Source organism: Danio aesculapii, chromosome 7, assembly GCF_903798145.1.
Source record: "Danio aesculapii chromosome 7, fDanAes4.1, whole genome shotgun sequence".
Lineage (NCBI taxonomy): Eukaryota > Metazoa > Chordata > Actinopteri > Cypriniformes > Danionidae > Danio > Danio aesculapii.
This window is the reverse complement of record NC_079441.1, coordinates 24,334,489-24,356,640: the sequence shown is the minus strand read 5'-3', so window position 1 is coordinate 24,356,640 and position 22,152 is coordinate 24,334,489. Positions and strand designations below refer to the sequence as shown.

Here is a 22,152-nt window from a genome sequence, read left to right as displayed (position 1 = left end):
GCTGCTCACACTTCCTTCATTCAGACTCAGTTTCCTGTTCTTATTGTGTAGGTGTGAGAAACCAGCAAGGGCTTTAGCTATGGGTCGCGCACAGATAAAGACATACACATGCATCAACGCATGCAAAAGCATCAGAATAAGGACAGTCAACAGACATACAGGCCTTTATGTCAGTGAGACTCTTGTGGAGTGTGCCAAAGTTCCAGTTGGTGCGAGGAAAAGTAGATACTTGCAAGCTTTTTTGTGTGATGCATATGTATAATATATAGGCAAGGTACTGAAGCAGGTCCAAGAGAGGACAATGCAAGGATAAGTCTTGTTAATGTATTACAGTATTAATAGATGACCTTCAGAGAGAGAGGTTTACTATATGATCTATAGGGATTTGTGGCAGTTCTTTGGCTTTGCATAAAATTACAGTCCAGTTATCAGCCAGAAAACATCCATAGCCGAGAGGTTCAAAATGATCTTGCCACACCTGTCAAGAGCAAGTGAACTGAGAAAAACCTCCAGCCGTAAATACTTCACATACTTCAGAATGTAACACAATTATTATTCAATGAATATGAAAAATAAACAGTTTGAAAGTTCAATCGCTGCATATATATATATATATATATATATATATATATATATATATATATATATATATATATATATATATATATATATATATATATATATATATATATATATATATATATATATATAAATCATATGGATCAATCAATCAACTCAATCATTTATTATTTACTTAAATGTGTGTATGTTTTTTACCTTATTATTAATATACTTATTTCGTGAATAATAAGTTTTCCTGATAATCGTTTGTTGAATTTAACTACTGTGTGATTTTTGTGGTGTTTGTATGTTATATGTTGGCTCACACGAAATCTGCGCGTGCAGAATTCCACAGATTTTCCGCAGATTTTCATCATTGATTCTGTTTATTTACTTGTGTAAATGTGTGTTAATTTATATTTATTCAGTTTTTAAATTATTTCAGTAATATTATTGACTAATATGAAAATGTTAATATGATTTATTTACAATACAGTGTGTAAAGTAATATTTTCTGTCTATTAGTAGAGATATTATATGAGAGACTTGCTTTATTTACTAAATAAAGTGGATCTAATTGGATTTGCATTGTAAACATTAAATATAAGTTAAAAGGGTATTATTTTTTATTTCATATATTAAGGTTTTAATTATGATACTCCTAAAATAATTCTGCATAAATCGGAAGATTTTTGACACAATTCTGCTCAGATTAGCAAAAAATGTCCGCAGGTTCTGTCTGGCCCTAGTTATTCATTTCTATATTACTTATCCTGCCATTACACAGTGTTCGAATTATACACTGACGATCAGGGAAGGGTCAACCTTTTCAGTAATGTTAGTTAGTGTAATACATGCTTCAGTCGTTTATGTATTCATTGAAATTACATCTAATAAAAAAAATATTTAAGTTTTCTGTGTTTTGAGGAATATTTAGTGTTCTGACCTACAGTACCCTCTGATTAGCTGTTTAAGACAATACTATAGGTCAAACTTTACAAACTACGCATCTAATTTGACTTTACTTTCAGGTTATATATAGATACAAACACCTATTTTATGAGAAAACAGTCTTAAATGAACACTTATGATGTCTATCGCTGCTCTAGATCTCCAGACTGTTGAATGATTTTTTTTCTTGCATATACTGATTGGTGTGATTAGGCATTCAAAATGATAAGAATCATTACAGGGGTGGTCAAACGTATATTTATATCTATTAACTTAATTATTAACATTATTATTTAAAATACAGATCAGAGTGAACTATTTCTCAGTATTAATGGGCTGACCCCCATCTTGTTTTCACCTCCTTCAATGGGGATTTCAAAGTGATTTTCCATATTTTGTGATTCATGTTTTTTTTTCTCGGTTGGGGGACCTTCATCTTTCTTCAACTGTTAACCTTTAAAAGTTAGAAAAAGTGACAATTAACATTTTAATAACTTTTAATTTTACTTTTAAACTACTTAAATTTAACTTTTAAATAATTTTTAATAAACTGTCAGTACATTATGTTATTTTACAGACTTTTCTACATTTTATTTCTTAAACATCTAAAATCTCAAGAAAAGTCATTATGTTAAACTGTACAGTTTAATTTTCAACATCAAGTCGACCGAGATCAATGTCCCATAATGCAATGCACAACCATAAATAAAAAGAAAACTATATAAATATATATCTACATACATGCATACATACACACATACATACATACACACGCACACACATTTACAAAGAGAGAGCAGAATTATTAATTACATTTCTAATCATCTAGAAAAAGATTTTTTTTTAAATTTTCATGGGAAACAGCAGAGGCCAGTGAAGCAGTAAATCAATTAATATATTGATACATTGTTTTTCTGCGCAAAAAGTAAAAACATGAAATAAAATCTCCTTGAACTGGATGTCCTTAATGTTAAAGTGCTCATGTCATTTGCTGGTAGCAAATAATTCAAGTAATTGGCCCTGATTTAATGGATCTCTTTTTTCCACAACCGTTGTTCTGATTTCTTTGAAGATGTAACTGATTCTTTCTTTGATGGGCTTTTTCTGATCTAATTTTAAGAAATAGATGACTGTGAAAAAAAGGAAACGATAAGTTGCAGCTTTTGTTAGTGCTTTGATATCCACCAAAGAGAAGATTGTATGAGTTACATTTTTTTTCTGCAAACCAAACCTAAGATTTCAGATGACAAAGTTTAAAGTCCTGTCTGGTTGGTGTGCTCCAAAAACACATCCGGTAATGTTTAAGATTGAGGTCAGTAGGTGGAGAGGGGGTCTGATGGGGCTGTTCAAAATCATCCCAATACACGGGCTTCTACTCGATGATAGTGATTTCAAATATTCAATTTATTTCATGTTTATTTCTATAGCGCTTTTACAATGAAGATTGTGTCAAAGCAGCTTAACATAGAAGTTCTAATAAAATGAAACTGTCAGTCCTGTTTTCAGAGTTGAAGTTCAGTTTAGTACAGTTCAGTGTGGTTTAATTTTCACTGCTGAAAGTCCAAACACTGAAGAGCAAATCCATCAATGCACAGCTCCACAAGTCCCAAACTTTCTCCGATTAATTTTTGAAGGCCCACCTGTCTGACATTTTCTCTAAAATGTTTGTACGAAATGCTCAGTTAAACCTTTATTTATAAACGGACATATGAGAGAACCACAGGTCAACAGGGAGATTGCAAAAGACCAGCTTCTGCTTTAAACTGGACTGACTGAGTATCTACTATTAAATATTTACTACTCAAAAACATACAAATACACATAAAATACTTTGAGCCTCTCTAGATCCTCCTGTATTGGCACGCGTCCGTTATAAAACACTCACAGTACATTTAATTGAATAACTATGCGGATATATTAAATAGTTCACACAATAATACACAAAGAGAGACCTTTACTTTCACTTCACGCATTGTGAACGAACAGACTTGCGTGTACTAGCTGCAGACGCGTTCATGAGGCTGTTTTTGCCCCGAGTTTAAAGTAATCAATCAGTGAACAGGGGAAAGTGCATTACTTCGATCATTCTAATATAGCAAATTAATAATGAAGTCCAAAAATTATAGTATAATATTGAGAGTTCATCTTAAGCTATCTTGCGACCTACCTGCAGGAACACTGAGGCCCACTAGTGGGCTGCGGCCCACCGGTTGAGAATCCCTGTCATATACTATCTCATTATTTTCAGACTGTTCACACCTGTATTTAACATGGTCCACTTGTGATCGGTTAAACAAACAAACAAACAAACAGGAAGACGACAGTAATAGTGCACTTCGTTGTCACCAGCTGACACTGAATCAGCAAGTTTCTATCCAGCGGCTCTCAGCTTCCTCAGTTCTACATCTGGTCCGGCTAATGGTTTTTAAATGGCAGTAAAAAAAAAATGACACGAGTTATGGGTACACAGTGAAGCATACTCCACATAATAAAGTCCTTTCAGTATCATGCTGAATTCTCCCTCTCAGGAACACTCAGCAATAACCCCACCTCAGGGTAACGTGACCGCCGCAGTATCCTCCTCTTGTGGGTCAATGACAAGACGTCCCATTTTGTGGTTCGCATCACATGAATATGTAATTTAAAAAAATGAAGAGATCACTTGAAAAGGTTTTTGTGCAGTTATTGGACTCATTAGATGTGGCTTTGGGTAAAGTAATAATATTTCAAGTTGTCTCTTCATTTTTAATGCAAGTTTCTATGTTCATGTTTCAAATAACTTTGTGGGACAAAAAAAATGTGGGTGAAATAATGTTCCAAATCGCAAAACTGTCCTTCAATTTAAGTGCAGTGGTTTTATCCATTGCCTGGCTGATATTGGAGACGTTTTGAACTAGGACTGGGCCAATCGAATCGTGATCAAATTTATGTTGATGCTGATAATAAGCTTTGGACATTTTTACTTGATATTGATCATAAGTGCCAATCACACAGCAAAAATAGTAATCTATAATTAAGTTGATATTAGAGATTCAGCAAAGTTTTGGCTGCTGAAAATTATTGGCCAAACATAGGTCATGCTGCATCACATAGTATTGCTAACACACTTACTTAACTTACCCGCCAACAGTTCACACCTTCAGTCATGGTTGGAATATTCTTTTAAAAAAAGCATTAAAAACTTATATCAAAATATATATCAAAATATACATATCGTTATCATTCAATATAAAAAAAAATAATTATTGAGATAGCATTTTTCCCATATCACCCAGCTCTATTTTGAACTTCTGGTCAAACTGGTCTTGAAATTAAAGGCAAGCTTGACCAGCTTAAACTCTTAGGCTGTGTTATTTTAAAATAACTAAGTCTTAATGTTTCCTTAAGGATTGAATTAACATAGAGAATTTCATTGGTCATTCAGGCCCTAATCCACCACACAAACATGGGAATTCTCAAAAACTACACTTTTTTTTTCTTTTCAGAGTTCACACTTAGCAATTGCTTGATACAATTTGCAGATTTGGCATGTTGTCCGGGGAGAGGACCCTGAGCTCAAAGATACTTGAGCCCAGGGTTTCCGCCTGGTCATGTAGCATGACAGGAGGTCCGAGGTCTCGAGTGCTCCCCTTGGTAAAGGAGAAAAGGGGGAGATGAGGTGAATGGAGGATTCTTTAAAATTAAGATAAGGAAAGTAGGATGAATGGATCTATTTATTGGAGGCTAGAATTCATCTAATTGGTCTTGCAATGATATCGGATTGGACTAGCAATATTTATTGATGCGAGATCAGCCGCGATCAATCATATCACGTGCTCCTCACGAAATTAGTTTAGAAAACTTTATATGTGGTTTTACTGTTTGTCCACAAGAAAATGAAATATCAGGTGACTGAAGCAAAACTTCCTGAAAACTCCGTTCATGGTGCAGATTTTACATTTACGAAATCGTGAGAAAGAATCGTGAACTTGATTTTAAGCAAAAAAAATAAAATAATCGTGATTCACATTTTTGCCAGAATCGTGCAGCCCTACTCCATGCAGGTAGTGTGGTCGTGTGGACGCTACAACCGAAGTGACATTTTGCCTCATGACAACAGCATGGGCACTGTTCTCTTTTCTGATTGGCAAACACAGCAAACGTGCAAGACGTGAATGAGGATAACTCGGAAATGCATCACATACTCTACTTTGTTCAAACTGCCTCGATTCTTAGGCTTGCATTGACTTGTATGCAATTTACTCACAAAAAATATTTAATTTCACGTTTGGTGTGAACTAAGCATAAAAGTGTCATTATCTCTGCCTGTTGGTTTGACATGCCCTTAACATGCATACAGCCCATTTTGGCATTTTTTAATGAACAGAAACTGTTTCTAAAAATACTCGTGTACTTTTGGACATGACCTCAGTGTGACAAGACCAAAAATTATTTAAATCATATAAAAAAATACTGTTTCTGACATAAAATAAAATGTCTTGAAGACATTTGGTGATGTGATGCCATTAAATACTTGATTAATCCACATTTTCATGGTAACCTTAATGTGGGGTTCCCAAAGGTTCCCTTTTCAGCTCGCGACCCCCAAAATAACAATTTCAATAACTCGCGACCCACACTATCCTTGGAGGTGGTTATAAAACATAAAAACATTGCACACAATGGTACACGCAAACCAATAAAAACTATATAAACAAACTTATTGACAACACAAAACAGTCTAACAACCATATAATTTTCATTTGTCATTATTCAATAAAATCATTTTTCATTTGTTTCATTTAATATTAACCTCACCTAATGAGAATGATGGGCAAAAAGTTTGCAGCACAAGACTATTCTTGGTTTAATATTGGAGACTGCCACTTAAAGCCTCCATATTCAAATGTGCCAAAGTGTAACATTGTGCTGTAAAATCAATCTGCTGCAACTAACACTATTGCTGTGTCGTTAATATAGCGTAATAACCCCAGGGGTCACAATCCATTGGAAAAAGAATTGAAAGGCTGATGGCTTTTTATTTGCATGATGTTAAATGTAACTATTAAATACTATTTTCATCTGTAGGTTACGGATAAAATATCGTAATTTTAATAGTTGGAAATCACCAAGTGACCCCCCCCCCTTATTGTCTCGCGACCCCCACTTTGAGAACCACTGACCTAAATGACAAATTTACAAAACCCCTTATCATTTATTGAAATGCCCCACAACCTGTTTATGGTTACATTATAGTTGCGGTCAATAATTTGATTAACTCTACTAATCAGTATCACTGTTTGATATGGCATACAAGCATTTTGTCAAGCAGGGTAATTCAAATTTATGCACAAATTTGAAAAATATGCACAGGGAAAGGGAAACTCCAGGCAAAAACCTAAAACTCTGAAAGTTCATCAAAGTCTAGGCAATGAAAAAGCAAAAGTGTTGAGGAAGATGCATGCAAATAAACACACACGAACAATGAGAGTGCAGAGCTGAGAAAGACACGGGTCATGCATTCGCTGCCTTCCTGAACATGCAGTTTGCGTCAGCACCGCTCTGCGTGTGTTCCTGTTGCCTGCTGACTCTGTGTGCGTGTTTGCATGTTGCTCTAGCTCTGGAGAGAACAAGGAAAACAGCAAAACTTACAAACCAAACGGACAAATATGCTATGAAAAACATTTCACGCCCTTGTTTATGGAAATGAAAATTCCAGTTGCCACCGTAGCCCTGTTATCTGAAGCCTTATGATCCTCATAATTGTATTTTGGGCACCATCAGCTTCTGGGAATTATTTCAGTTTTTTTTTAACCAGACTCTCTGGAATACTTGATTCTTATAGGTTAATCATGACATTGCAAGATATGTTATTCTTAGACAACAACTGGTAAAACTAATAACACAGGCTTTTCCGCGTATATTGAAATATCTTGACTGTTAGTTAGGGTTGGGTATTGTGTTTTTTTTTCCGATAGCGGTAGCAAAAACTCTACTTTTAAAATGATACCAGTGCCCAAACTGTGCCTGAACCAATACTTTTTGTAATATGCCACAAAATAATAGTGGATGAGTCAAGAATACCTTTTTATTGGACAAATTCTTTAAATTGAAGATTATATTCAATCTTAAAAAGTACAGTGGTCCCTCGCCATAACACGATTTACCTTTCATGGCCTTCATCAGTTTCGCAGATTTATTTTAGTGCAATTTTGCTTTGTGTTTTGCATCCTGATTAGCGCATTGTGTTCTCCGTCCTGATTGGCTGTAGACCATTGTCAATCAATCTCCTCTGTGCCGTGTTTCCTGTACAGTACAGAATGCGTTCAGCTTGCCAAATTGACAAATCTTTGATCACTAGTAATGTGACTCTGAAGTGCTGTACTGTATGTTTGCAAGTTTTGTCCTCAACAAATCCCATAATGTCGACGAAACATTCTGCACTGCCAAAAGCACCCGCGGTAGCACCAAAAAAACCAATCCCAGAAAAAGTTGGACTTCTGAACATGCAAGGTAGAAGTTACACAGAAGTTACGAAGTGTTATATAAGAGAGAAATGTGTGAAAATGTTCGTGCCTGTCTGAAAAAAGTATATAAAGTGTGTAGTGAGGGGTTTTACAGCCTTAAAACATTTATAATAATTGTAAAAAATAAAGCGGACTACTTTGAGGATTCACCTGTTGCGGGCTATTTTTAGGACATAACTCCAGAGATTAACGAGGGACCACTGCATGCATGACAAAAGTAAAAACAATACACAAAAACAAGAAAACCTAAGTCACTTAACCCAACTACAATAACTTAAAGCTTCAAAATTGCACAATTCTTTTGCAGAAATAGGACCACATTTGCCTTCTCGGTCAAAATATGCAATACTAAATTGCATCAGGTCTCGCTAAATTTCTAAATCTCTGGTCGCCTTTCAGGAAGGTACTCTTTCGTTTTTGGTAGCCCGAAACAAATTCAAGTCGCCAGAATAGACAATATTTACTAAATAAATATAAATACTATAAAACGGCATTTATTGTAGATCATTTTGAGGAATGTAAACGAAAACAATGGTCCCAACGTATTTCCTGTTTTACATTTTTAAAGCTTCCAAGAATCCAAAAAGAGCTACATATTGATAAATACTGTTATGATAGCTGTTTTAACATTAAGTTATGAGTGAATTGTCTCTTGTTACAGTTATGGAATAGTTTAATAACAAGCAGCAAATATTTATGGGCTAATGCTTTGACCACATTGAAATGGTCTATAGGATACATGTATATTTTTGAAAATAACCACATTTAGGGTTTTTTTTTTATATGAAAAAAATGTTTTGTTTTTTTATCAACTTGGTACTGAAGTACCAGTTCTTTTGACAACACCAGTTAGCACAAATGCTTATTCAAATACACACTGACAACGGCTTATTGATTCATGAAAATCTCATCCAACATAATTTCCCAACTTGTGAGAATGCAAAAGCATTGAAATAGGCTACATTTTTCAATTCCATTAAGATAGTCAAACATGCAGAGTGGATGAATTTTTTGTAGCCCAACTGAAACACATAATAGCTTTGGGACATCGGGCTAGCAGTCTTGCGAGTCCTATGTATCAAAATCAATCAATCAATCAATCAATCAATCTATCTATCTATCTATCTATCTATCTATCTATCTATCTATCTATCTATCTATCTATCTATCTATCTATCTATCTATCTATCTATCTATCTATCTATCTATCTATCTATCTATCTATCTATCTATCTATCTATATCTATATCTATCTATATCTATCTATCTATATATATGCTTATGTCACACTGCCATTTGACTGTTCGTTGGCAACTTATGTCTAAATAATAATGTCTGAAGCAGGTTGTTTTACACTGCATTGAGCCAGATTTCTTTCTGTAAACTTTACATTTCATTAAAGAGATTTAGTAAGTAAAGAATAAATTATTACAACACCGATCAATGCTTTGTGTCTAATTACTTACCTTTGGAGAAAGTAACCATGTATTACGAGTGATAATGCACATATAGCACATCTTTTTTGCTTACTATAAAATGCTAATAAGCCTGTCGGGATTTATTCTGCAAAAACAACCAGTTAGTTGTACATTACCCCTTACTTATCGCACAGACACACAATAAGAAGCCTTCACACCACATCACACTCTGACCCTTGATACCGTTTGTTTAACACAATCACTAATTTTTAAACTGCAGAACCTGGTTTAAGTTTTTGTTCAGAATCTATTATAAATAATAAGCAGGACTTAGCATTGAAGAAGAAACAACAGAAGGGGAAAAGGTGATTATGATGCCAAAAGCAAAGGGTTTGACACCTACTGCAGACATATTAATGAGAGTTATGCACCATTTTGTATTAAATGAACTGCAGTATCATGTAATGCAATACTGACAAGCAAGTCCAAACTAAAACAGTGGCAGAACATTGTGCAATCTGCTGTAACAGGAACATGTAATATTAGATGTGGTTTGCAGATAGATGCACTCTAAAAACTCTTTCAAACGGAAAGTCAAACATGTCCAGCAATTAATATTGAGAATACATGAAGGTTTCTGGATAGAGGAGATGAATAATGAGAGTTTAAGAGTTTGTAGAGCAGACACGGATCATCACGGCACTAGTTTGGGCTTTATGCTTGGTTTACACATATATAAACAAATATGAACTCCGGATTCAAAATTAAAACTTGTTTCAGACTAATACCTTTGGACAAGGTTGTCTTAGTTTTTTTAAAGAACAGAGATGGCATAACGAGATAATTACACATAAACAAGCTATCACTGAATAGAGTGCGTCACACTTGGTTGATAGATGTTTTTCATAAGCTGCCAAAAAAGCAAGACATTAATAATGACTCTTTGGCTTGTAGTCTGCGGTCTGGTCGAGTTTGCTTATACACAGTTCACTATCAAACCAAATTCAAATCAAACCAGTTCTAAATAATGTGATCCTAGATGACGGCACTTCTCAAGTCTTTTTTAAACTGCAGTGTAATGAAGGCTTGAGGGTTAAAGGATCAAGGAAAATTTCATATAATATTGGATCAAGGAAAATTATAAAATGTTTTGGAATTTATTGGAGGGAGATGCTAATGGTCTAATCCGATTCAACTATTTATGCTAAGCTAAGCTAGAAGTGCTCCTGCCAGACCCAGATATCGGCTCAATGGGAAAAAAACAAACAAACAAACAAACAGATAAAACACATTTGTTTAACTTCAGGGAAATTGTAAAATAAGCCCATTTCCAAAAAAACTGGAGTGTCTTTTTAAACAAACTCTAGGGATGTCCAGATCAGGTTTTTTTTCCTCGAGTCCAAGTCCGAGTCATTGATTTTGAGTATCTACAAATACCAAAACCTGATCCGATACTTCAATAATACATAAAAAATAAAAATAAAGAAGAGCAAAGAAACAAATCCAGGATATTCCTTATTTTATTAATTCACCTTATTTTAACATTCAACAACTCTGTTAACAAACAGAGCACTTGAGGTCGCTTAAACAATCAAGTAATGGACAATATGAAAACAATCTAATATAAAAACAAATAGCACCTCACTTAAAATACCTGGCAAGCAATCCCAAGTTTCCATATCTCAGTTTGCTATGACAATGTTGTCGTCATCAACTTTATAATACCTCCAGACCACGGACATACTCGCGGTCTGTAGCTAACTTCAAGCTGCTTCCTTGTTCTACTTGCCTGCATTTAACCAATAGCGTCTCTGAAACAATGTGATGTCATGCCGCACACATTGCTATATTTTTTGTGAAGACAGAGGTTTAACTATGTGCCACTGCATAAATTTTGATGTGTTTTAAAATAATGAGAATATATAGCTTCTTTCAGTGAAAGATTAAGAACTCTGAATGCATTATGAGAGTCAACAACTCACAGAGTAATAACACCAACAAAAAAATAGAAAATTAGTCATTTTTCAAGTCATGATGTCAAGTTATATCATATATGCCTTATGCCTCATCCTCATCCTATATGCCCGATCCCTCATGCTATCACTGTTTGTCTTTAGCAGATCTCAAAATTAGCATATACTGTTTATACTTCTAGCTTTAAAGAGGACCTACTATGAAAAAAAACACTTTTATGAGGAATTTCAACACAGTTATGTGGCAACAGTCTGTAAACAGAACCAGCTTCTAATGGTTTTAGATCATTTTTATAATCACACTTGATTGAGTCTTTGATTGATGTTCTCCCTTTGATGTCATCGGAGGGTGAAAGCACCGCTCATTGGTGGTATGTCTCTCTTATTAGCCTATAGGACACTAGTCTTGTTTTTGAATCTGCCACTATGCTGACACATAGGCATTTGAAGCTCCGCCCTCTTCTGAAAAGTGGGCTGGGAGCACAATCTCATTTAAATTTAAAGCAACGGTCACCAAAACGGCACAAATTTGGATCAAAGCCTAAACGAGGCAGTTTCAAAGAGTTTGAACATTTTTTGTGGGGAATTTTGAGCTGAAACTTCACATACACACACTAGGGAGATCAGAGACTTATTTTACATCTTGTAAAAAGAGACATTCTAAGTGCTCATTTCAAGTAGAATCCAGCATTTCATATAACAAATGCTACTAAAACGAATCATTTAGATGTTCCAGGGAAAATAACCAAGAAGCATTATCGTCAATCATTCTGTAAACAAATCCTCCCACATAACAAATAAGTGTTCGCTCACATTTGGTTAGCGCTTGCAGTAAAAGTGTAGGCTTCAAACAAAGTAAGTGAGCTTACAAAGGAGAAGCAACAAAAGAGCAGAAGACCAAAGCAAAGAGAGTGTCCAAAGGAGTGGGAAAAACAAAGGCAGTAATGGATGGAGATAGTAAACGAGTGTGTGAGAGAGACTTAATCAATCTCACTGTTGTCTTAAGATGGAGCCAAGGGAAGCACCAAGGATGTCTGGTTATAATCACCTGTCAGCCGTTTACACATGCAGACAATTTACAGGACATTCGGCTAACCGCTCAGACACCATGTGACGTCACAGAGCAAGTGTGTACTAGCAGCCATAATTAGAGACTGTTTTAAAGAGCTTGTTCCTCTTGCTTTCAACAACCCACATCTAGAGCAAAGTAAAGGTTCTATGGGGGGAGGAGGGATATAGAGGTCATGTACAAGCAATTTACTAATTAAAAAAGCAATATAATGGGAAAAAAGGGAACTCAGTTGAGATTGCTTCTCTATTATATTATTTTCCATTGCTGTGGTGCTGTGTATATGTATATATATATATATATATATATGTATATATATATATATATATATATATATATATATATATATATATATATATATATATATATATGTGTGTATGTGTGTATGTGTGTATGTGTGTATGTGTGTATGTGTGTATGTGTGTATGTGTGTGTGTGTGTGTGTGTGTGTGTGTGTATGTGTGTGTGTGTGTGTGTGTGTGTGTGTGTGTGTGTATGTATGTATGTATGTATGTATATATATATATATATATATATATATATATATGTATATATATGTATATATATATATATATATATATATATATATATATATATATATATATATATATATATATATATATATATATATATATATATATATATATATATATATATATATATATATATATATATATATATATATATATATATATATATATATATATATATATATATATATATATATATATATATGTATATGTGTGTCGTTTTACTAGACCACTTCCCATTGGGAACTTAAACTGCTGAATTATTCTGAATTCCCACTATTAGTCATTAAAGCTTAGGGGGCAGCTTGAAGTCATTTACAATATCTTACACTATATGCACAGGGCAATTCTCCTGACAATACCAGAGCAATTTAGCTATTTTTGGAGCAAAATTGTCTGTTTATATCATAATATGTGCCTGCTAAGACCAGAAACCCTGTTACTACTCTTTAAACTATGTTTAAAAGCTCTCAACAATCCCTTTTTTAAACATGCGTAACTCAAGCCCAACTATAAAGATGAAGTAAATTATGCTGGAGGGGAAATTCTATTACAGTTTTCAAGTCTTGAAGCTGGTAAATGCGATTTATATATGCTGGTAAATGTGCCTTATAAAAGTCATAAAATAAATTTAAAAAGACATTGACTGAACTTTATTCTATCACACACAGAGGTTCCAATCTATAGCACATCATGTAGGATAAACTTATCAGAGAAAAATCAACTAAACAAACATTAATATAAATAAATTAATATAAACATTAACGAAAATTATATATACAAAATTAAATTAAGTCATTTTGGTATGTTTTCATTAACTAGAAAGCAAATACATAGTCTGCTAAACATCGCTGTATCCTGAACATCCTAATTAGGGCTGGGCAATATTGCAAAAAAAATTATCACGATATTGTGTTTCATACCATTTGATATCGATAATTATTTAATATTTTCTTATAATCCATTTAGGAAGATTAGGTTTTTTTTTATTATTAATTCCACTTTCTTTTAATTTACCAACTTCACTAAGGTAAATGGTTTTAATAGTCAAAAAGATAAATATTTAAACAAAATATCTCTTCATCATAAAATAAACTTAAGTGTTAACGAGACTCTTAAACTTGATGAATAAAATGTTACAAAGTGTGTGCAATGGTAAAACATAAACACTGAACAATCAAAGCAAACTTCAGTGTGAATAATAATAATCTAGTAAACCTCAAACTCTGTCAACAACACAAATTATGATAATCAAATCTGAGCTTTCAGATAAAGAAAGGAGCCATCAATATTCAAATACATATTGCAACATTACAAATTATGAAGTTGGATGACTACATTACCCCTATGCTAATGACTCTTTCAGATGTGGAGATAGTGGCTGGGATGCACAAGAAAAGAAACCAAAAAGCCACTCTGGCGACATCCTTACTTATTTACAATCTCCTCATTCCTGCTATACGGCACTCGTGTCCTTATTCTGACCTGAAGTGCCAAGCATGTGCGCGTGGATTCCTTGACCATTTATCACTGAAACATTATAGTACTGAAATGTGTATATTCCATACAGTGTGAAGCAGATTGGTTAGTTCTGCTTGCATGAATCCCGGTGCCCTAGTGGCATTCAGTAAATTCCTAGGCGCAGCTGGAAAATGCGCATGGTTTACGTGCACACCGCTTGCACAACGCTCCCATATGCGCATCGTTCAAGTCGGGCACCTCCATTGGAAATGACACATTTCTACCCCAAGCTTATTGGCACTGCTTCTAAGGCACGCGCTCAGCAGTAGCTCGAAACTACAAACTATAGTGCTTCATACTGAAACTACATACCAAATCTTTTTTTAATCTATATTGACAATGGTGTTTGGTCAATAAACATCAATATAATTTTAATCACCCAGCCCTAATCTTAATACTGTATATTAAATAACCAAAAAAATAAATGAATGAAATGAAATAAAAAAAAAAGACAAAAAAATATCCATATTAACCATTATATTAATGACAGAGTCTTAAGTGGTCAAGCACCACTTATTAGCACCATAAAGTGTAAAAAAAAATCTTACGTAAGCTTTGGTATCTGCATATAGTATGTAGACTTATTCAACAGATACAATTCCGCAAAATATATCAAAATGAAACCGGGGAGCATCATTAATTTAGGACAAACCCATGAGAGAGGTCAACTCAATCCAAAAACTAGACTGTCAGAGGAACCAGGCCCTTGTTAAATGCAGAGAGTTAATCCATCAGTGCAGACAGGTGTCTAAATAGTCTCCAGTAGATTGCCCTTTCAGCCTAAAATTAGATAATGGAGCCATCAGCTGATGAATTAGAAGTGTGTATGTGTGTGAGAGAGAGCGAGAAGCACACACATACATACAAACCTGGGGGTGGCAACAGCAATGTTCCTGTGTTGTGTTCCATTACTGAAAGCACCCTTTCCATCTGGGTCAATGAGACTCGAGGGATAGTTCACCCGAAAATGAATCATCCATTATTATTTATTTAAGCTAATGTCTTTCCAAACCTGTATGACCTTTTTTTCTTTGGCGGAATACAAAAGATAAGATATTCTGAAAAATATTTTGGGCCTTATAATTAAAGTCAATGGTGCAATGTTGTTTTAGATTGTGTGTGTTTAACCTCTCAATTTTTCACCAGAGGTTAAGAGAAAATATCTATGTAAAATGAGAGAACCTGTAATGTTCTCAATCACTGATGAAAGACAAAAAATAATAATAGAAACCGGAGATTAACAAGGGGAAGTATAAAATGAGGGCATGAAGGAATAATTATAATAGGAGGTAAAAAAAAAAACATGCACTGAACAATTCATCATGCTCATGCTAATCTTACTGATGCACATGTGATTTAATGGACTACACCAATCAATTAACCTACAAAATGAGGACAACAACACATTTGAGCATGCAGATGTCATAAACTGGAGTACAGAGAATACATGCTAACCAGCCTCCAGTAATTCCTCAGTCCATGTTGTCCTCGTCTGAAGGATTTTGCACAAGAATGGTGCAGATGCAAAAGCGTTGACATTTAGTTTAGAATTTAACTCAAGTTCTTTTATCACTTTTTGGCCTTTTCTGGTCTAACCGAAGTGATTCTCTGTGATTAGACGACTGAAAATGACCACAGGAGTCACTCACAATGTCATTATTCTTTTTTTACTTACAACTCTAGGCCTCCACTTCTTGGGAATGGAATGAAGAGCAATTGTAAACATTCACAAGTTGATAAAAGTTTAGTTTGGATGTATACAAACGGCTGTAGAAGTGAAAATCTAGGCAAACAGTTTCTAGAGTGGTGCACAACATTGACAGAAATTAAACTTGATTGGGATTTCTAGAGTTCACGTCTTCCTATTCCTCGATTTCATTCTACATTCCTCTTGTCTATTGGTCTCTTTTGGTAGTCTGAACTGGTTCAATATTTGTGTAGTGTGATCAGTTCTTGAAACGCAGCACTTTGTAATGGATTTATGCCATTTCATTTTGCTTGCATGGCCACATGTTTGGGGTCTCTCTAAAGTCCGTGCTATAAACAGGGGTGCACATAACTTTTTGGTCTGATTCTAAAAGGAGTACCTGGAGATGTTGCTAGGTCCACACACCATTCATGGCAGAGCTACGCGGATCGCAGGTACGTGGACACTGGGGCATTTCAGTTGATCTATCAAGTGATCGCTGATATGTCAGCTCGTAGATAAAGCAGCTGATCAATACAGATTTAAAATGCTATGTTAAGCAGTGTTTATGCGCTCAACAGCACTCAAATATTAGTGGGAAATGGGTGTTTTTTTAAATTTCAGTACCAATTGGTATGGATATCAATACTTTTGACAATCCTATTCTAATATAAACCACCAACATGACTTATTTTACTCCCGAGTTGTGTTGTGGATAAAATATAGACTAAATTCTAATAATTCGACGAAACAGACATACGGCTGTATTTTGTTGTATTTTGAAGCTATATTGTAAATGTAAACGCAGCCAAGAATTAATATCAACCTCTGCATCAAAAGGTGACGTTTAATAAAGTGTAACGCTACTCTTTCATGCCAGAAAAATTACAGTACATGATTCTTCAATGTCCATTAAACACAATAATCAGCAGTCTACATGTTTGATGCCTCATTGAAAACATATGCAGCAAATTTCACGATCAACATGATAAATTAACAAAACATACAATTAAACAGATATAAACAGCGCTGAAAAAAATGTGTAATCTGTATATCCTGCATTTCGCGTCCTGACTTGTTGTAAAACTTGAAGTCGTTGCTTAGCTATGCATAGAAAACAATACAGTGTGGCTAGCTCTGGTTTTCTTCAAAGTGGCTTTGCTGTGTCTCCTGTTTTCAAAATAAAAGTTCCACTTACATTGTCAATTTAATATAAATTTAGAATAAGAATAAAGAAGGAAAATGATGATTGTTGTAATCTCACTAGTAAATGTTGTGACCAATCACATTTCGAATGCTTTCGAAAATCACAAAATCGCAATATAATCCGTATATACAGTATATACAGTATACAATATATATACAATATATATATACAATATATACAATATATATAAATATACAATATATACAATATATATAAATATATATACACACACATACATATACATATATACACACACATATATAAACAAATATTTTCTCAATTCAAATGAGTAGTGGTTTAGACACGGAACCAGTATTTTTTGCGTCACGACTTAACAATAGGATTGTGGATCCCGGGTGGAGCATATTGGTCTGTTTTGGCTTTACACTCACAAATTTAGATAAAAACAGGAAAACAATGGTGTCTGAGACCATTTGCATAAAAAACAATGGTGTCATGGTTTGGCAATTTCTATGTACTGAAGTCTTATTATTTGACTATGCCTAGGTGTGCCCAGATTTTTTATAGGGCACCATTAAATAACCCACTGAACTTTGTGAGATGACAAAGACGATTGTGAGACGACAAATGAGCACAAAGATGCCAATATAGATTAATAATAAAAATGGAGCTCCTTCATTTTGCCTGGTTCATTACCCAGTCAATGAACATCTCATGTTCACGGTCTACAAATTATCAAACACTTAAAGGGTCAAATTGTTTAAAATGACAAACTAGTTCAAGGCAACAACTTAGACATAATCATTTCTGTTCATAAAATCAATGGTCCTAAAACATGAAATGATCAACAAGTAAATCAAAGCCGCACCACTGTGCCCGTCACATCATTAAATTTATTATGTTTACAGAGGATTTGATGACTAACGAGTCGAAGTGAAGGTGACTATTAATAATAATAACAACAGTCTGCAGTATAAGATATATAAAAAACATAGCCTGTAAAATAATATTACAATACTACCACAGCAAATAATGTCAAAAATTAAAGGCACACAGATAAAAAAAAAATGACCTCTTTGTTAATAAATAGAGTTTCATTATCCCAAAAAATGCTTAATCACATAAAACATGCGCACAGAGGAGATTTTGCCTCCTGATTTCATAAGACCACCACACACCACTGAGCCTGCGAGATCCACTTACACCCACACAGCCTCCAAAACAACTCCAGTGAGAGAACCACAAGAGAGGCTGAATCAGAATTACCTAGCAAAAACAGAAGCAAGCAGGGGTGACTGTTGAGCTCTAGAAGGTCTTAGGTGGTAAAAATGTGTTCATAAATAGAAAATATGATAAAGGCAATGATTATGGAGTCATAGTGAGCTTTAATTTACCCAAGGCTAATTTGAATGCACAGAAGGGCTGACGACACCTACATAAAACGCCTCTTTCACAGCTTTGTAGCGCTATGAATGTGTGTCAATCAATACATGCTAAGTTTGCTTTGCATGGCTTGCTCTTTAGTGGGCTGATGAACAACTGCTCCACACACACAACAGCCATGCTATTTAATCTCATTACAATACAATAAGCATGCAACAATCACTGTTCTCTTTTACAAAAGAGCCAAACTTTGAATTTCACTGGCAAAATGAAGCCTTGAGAGGCTAAATATGGAGGTTTAAGGAATTGTTTAGTTAGTAATGTATTTTTAAAGCATTCTTTTTAACCATACAAAGTGCAGGGTGATCAAACAGAAAGTAACTGTTTGAGTTCCACAGAAGAAAGTCAGTCATGCAGGTTTGATGCAAAGGAAGACTGAACAATTGTTAAACTGCCTGTTTTAACTGTATCATACATTTCTAAGATCTTATCGACTTGATGAAAACTTTGCTGGAAACCTGTTGCACACAATCTACTACATACCTCTGATTATTTCTTTAATTAAAAACAAACAAACAAACAGTGCAAATCCAAGTGTCCATGTTGTGGGATGATATCTATTGCTTTGAAAACTTTAATGAGTTTTCTAAAGTAAATGCAAGAATATAATGCAAAAATGTAATAATATTTTGATGAACACTTTTTTTTTACTTAGTGACAACTAATATTTATATTTTAAACTGGTAGTCATTTATGCAGGGCTGTTATAGACATGAATTTGTGATTAAATGATTAATTACTACTGATTAATTAAGCATTATAATTGAAATACATTTATGGAATTTATTTTTCCTTAAATGCTGTATAAATATTTGAATTCAAACTATACTTTAATTATATTTTATGTTAGTTTAGAACTTTATTCTGCGTCCTATTACACTAGAACAAAATTAAACTTCTATTTTTTTTAAATATATATTTATTATCTGTTTTTTGTCCTGTCTCTGTTATCCTGTTGCACTGTAGAAGCTCTGTCACGAAAACAAATTCCTCGTATGTGTGAACATACCTGGCAATAAGCTCTTTCTGATTCTGAAATATCCTAATACATTTGTGTCTGTATTTGACAGCATTTTTGTTTTCTTTCGTTCTCTGTCATTAACTGTGTACGAAAACTTAATGATTAAGAATTGTTGGCATAACATGACAATTAACTCTTGATTGTCATTGCTTAAATTTCTCCATAAATAAAATAAGCACTACACAATTATCAACATATCAAATAATTACAATTAGGTTAAAAAAAATATTACCTTACTTATATTACTTTTATAGCAATACTTGAAGCAGCTACGATATGTTAGTGAGTTTTTCTCTTTGACTGTGAAGCTCAGAGGCAGATTTAACCAATAAGCAAGGTAAGCAGCCGCTTAGGGCCCCAGGGAATTGAGGGGCCCCAACAAATGCCAAGAAGCCTATATTAATCATATAGCCCTTTTATAAATTTTCTATTATATGTTGTACAATCTATTAAGATTTTAACGTTATTACTTCTTTTCAAAACCGGGGGCCCCCATGAACAGCCTAGTGGAACGTTCCTTCTGTACTGCACATGCAAATATTAAAATCTAATCACAAATATGGCTATTTAACTGTAAATAGTTTGTGAACTTGTTTTTATTTATTTGTGAATTTATTGTATTTAATTTACATTAAGATAAAGGTTCCACTTAAAATATAGTTTAAGATGCAGTTTATTTACAAATAAATAAAGAATCTACAGAGAATTAAAATACCTATAGACCCTTTTCACATTTCTGGATTTCTCAGTAGCAGAAGGGGTCATAGTTGGGTAAACTTAGAGTGCAGTGAATGGGAGAGTACAATAACCAAAATCTTTTTACAACCATCTTTGCTGAAATAATAAAAGAAAAACTTGGTGTTATCAATACGTTCAGAAAAAGGACAAAAAATTGTGTGAGACTGATGACGGCAGCAGAAGAGAGAATAACGTCAAATTTACTCTCAGCCCCATTGGCGCTGCATTAGAAACACCTTGCACAAGCGGTAATTTGTTTTTTTCTAGTTTGACGCAAAGATGATATAATACACACATAAATACATATAAATGTTTATTCTTTAAAAAAAAATCTAAATATTAAAAACTTTCAAGGATTTAAGATTATGATGACAGGTAAATGCATCATAACAGTCTTGTGAAAAGGTCAAAAGAGAAAGAGAATGTTTTGAGTTTCAATGGTAGGGCCCCATACCTGGAATTGCTTAGGGCCTCCGAATCCCTAAGTCCGCCCCTGACGCTCCATATGTTCTCACTAAAGCAAAGATGCCTAAAGTGGGGCCCGTGGGCCATCCCATCTGAGAGGAGAGTGAGAATGATGGAGAGTGTTGGGGCGAATGAATTTACCACCAATTTCAGAGATCGTCATCATCTTTTTTTGTTTGTTTTATTGCCGTTTTATTGTTTCAATGAAATGTTATAAATGAATCAGATTTTATTTAAATGTAAATCTTGTCACTCGATGGATGGTCAATGCAAAATACTAGTGCAATTCTGTTATAAATTAGTTTGTTTTGCTTTAACTGTAATAAGTTAATTATAAAATGTAAAATACTGTGTTAGTTAATATAAAGCAATGTTTTATGGTCATTTTTAAACATTATTATTATTAAATAAATTAGGAAATTACCCATGGTATCTATATTTACCTTTGGCCTACTAGCCTCAATGAAGTTTAGTTTTTAGCCCTTTATAAGATAAAGTTTGGGCACCCCTGGTCTAAAGCTTCAGTAAACTCACTAAAAATGTGATTTATGACTATTATTTCTTATGTCATGCACAACAAGCCTCCCCCTGAAGCCCCCTGCTGTCACAAGTCAGACCGACATCAAACGGGGGAACATGCAGCCCTCTGATAAAGCCCTAAAACTTGGTCTTCAGACAGCCAGGAGGCAGAGAGCCGCGGGTGTCCTTCTCTGACGGTCTGAGAGCCGTGACATGGAAGCAGAACTGAAGGCACAACTGAGAGGATCTGCTGGGTTACTCATCAAACTCAGCGCACGTACATGGTCGCCCACGACTCGACTATCTATCTACACTGCGCCTACAGGGCCTGTTCTGCACACAGACACGGGGAGAGGTGTTAAAAAGACACTTCACACACACAGCAAAAGCCACTGCATTGCTGCCACAGGAAACGTCGAGGCCTTTTTTCTGAAAGTTGAGGAAGTGAGTGCGCAGTGATGAGCAGGAATTTCTCGCGCTGGGTGCGACAGACTTCTTGATTTCTGGCTGTGAGGCGGAAAACAATAGTGTATGCTCGCTTATAATGCATATAACGTTAGTGATATAATAACATGTCGTGGT

General features: G+C 34.4%; 1 protein-coding gene across 1 annotated transcript in view; it reads right to left on the bottom strand.

Moving 5' to 3' along the window:
- Positions 1–22,152, bottom strand: part of arrb2b (arrestin, beta 2b) — an 81,480-nt gene that overhangs the window by 58,653 nt on the left and 675 nt on the right. The window lies entirely within an intron of this gene.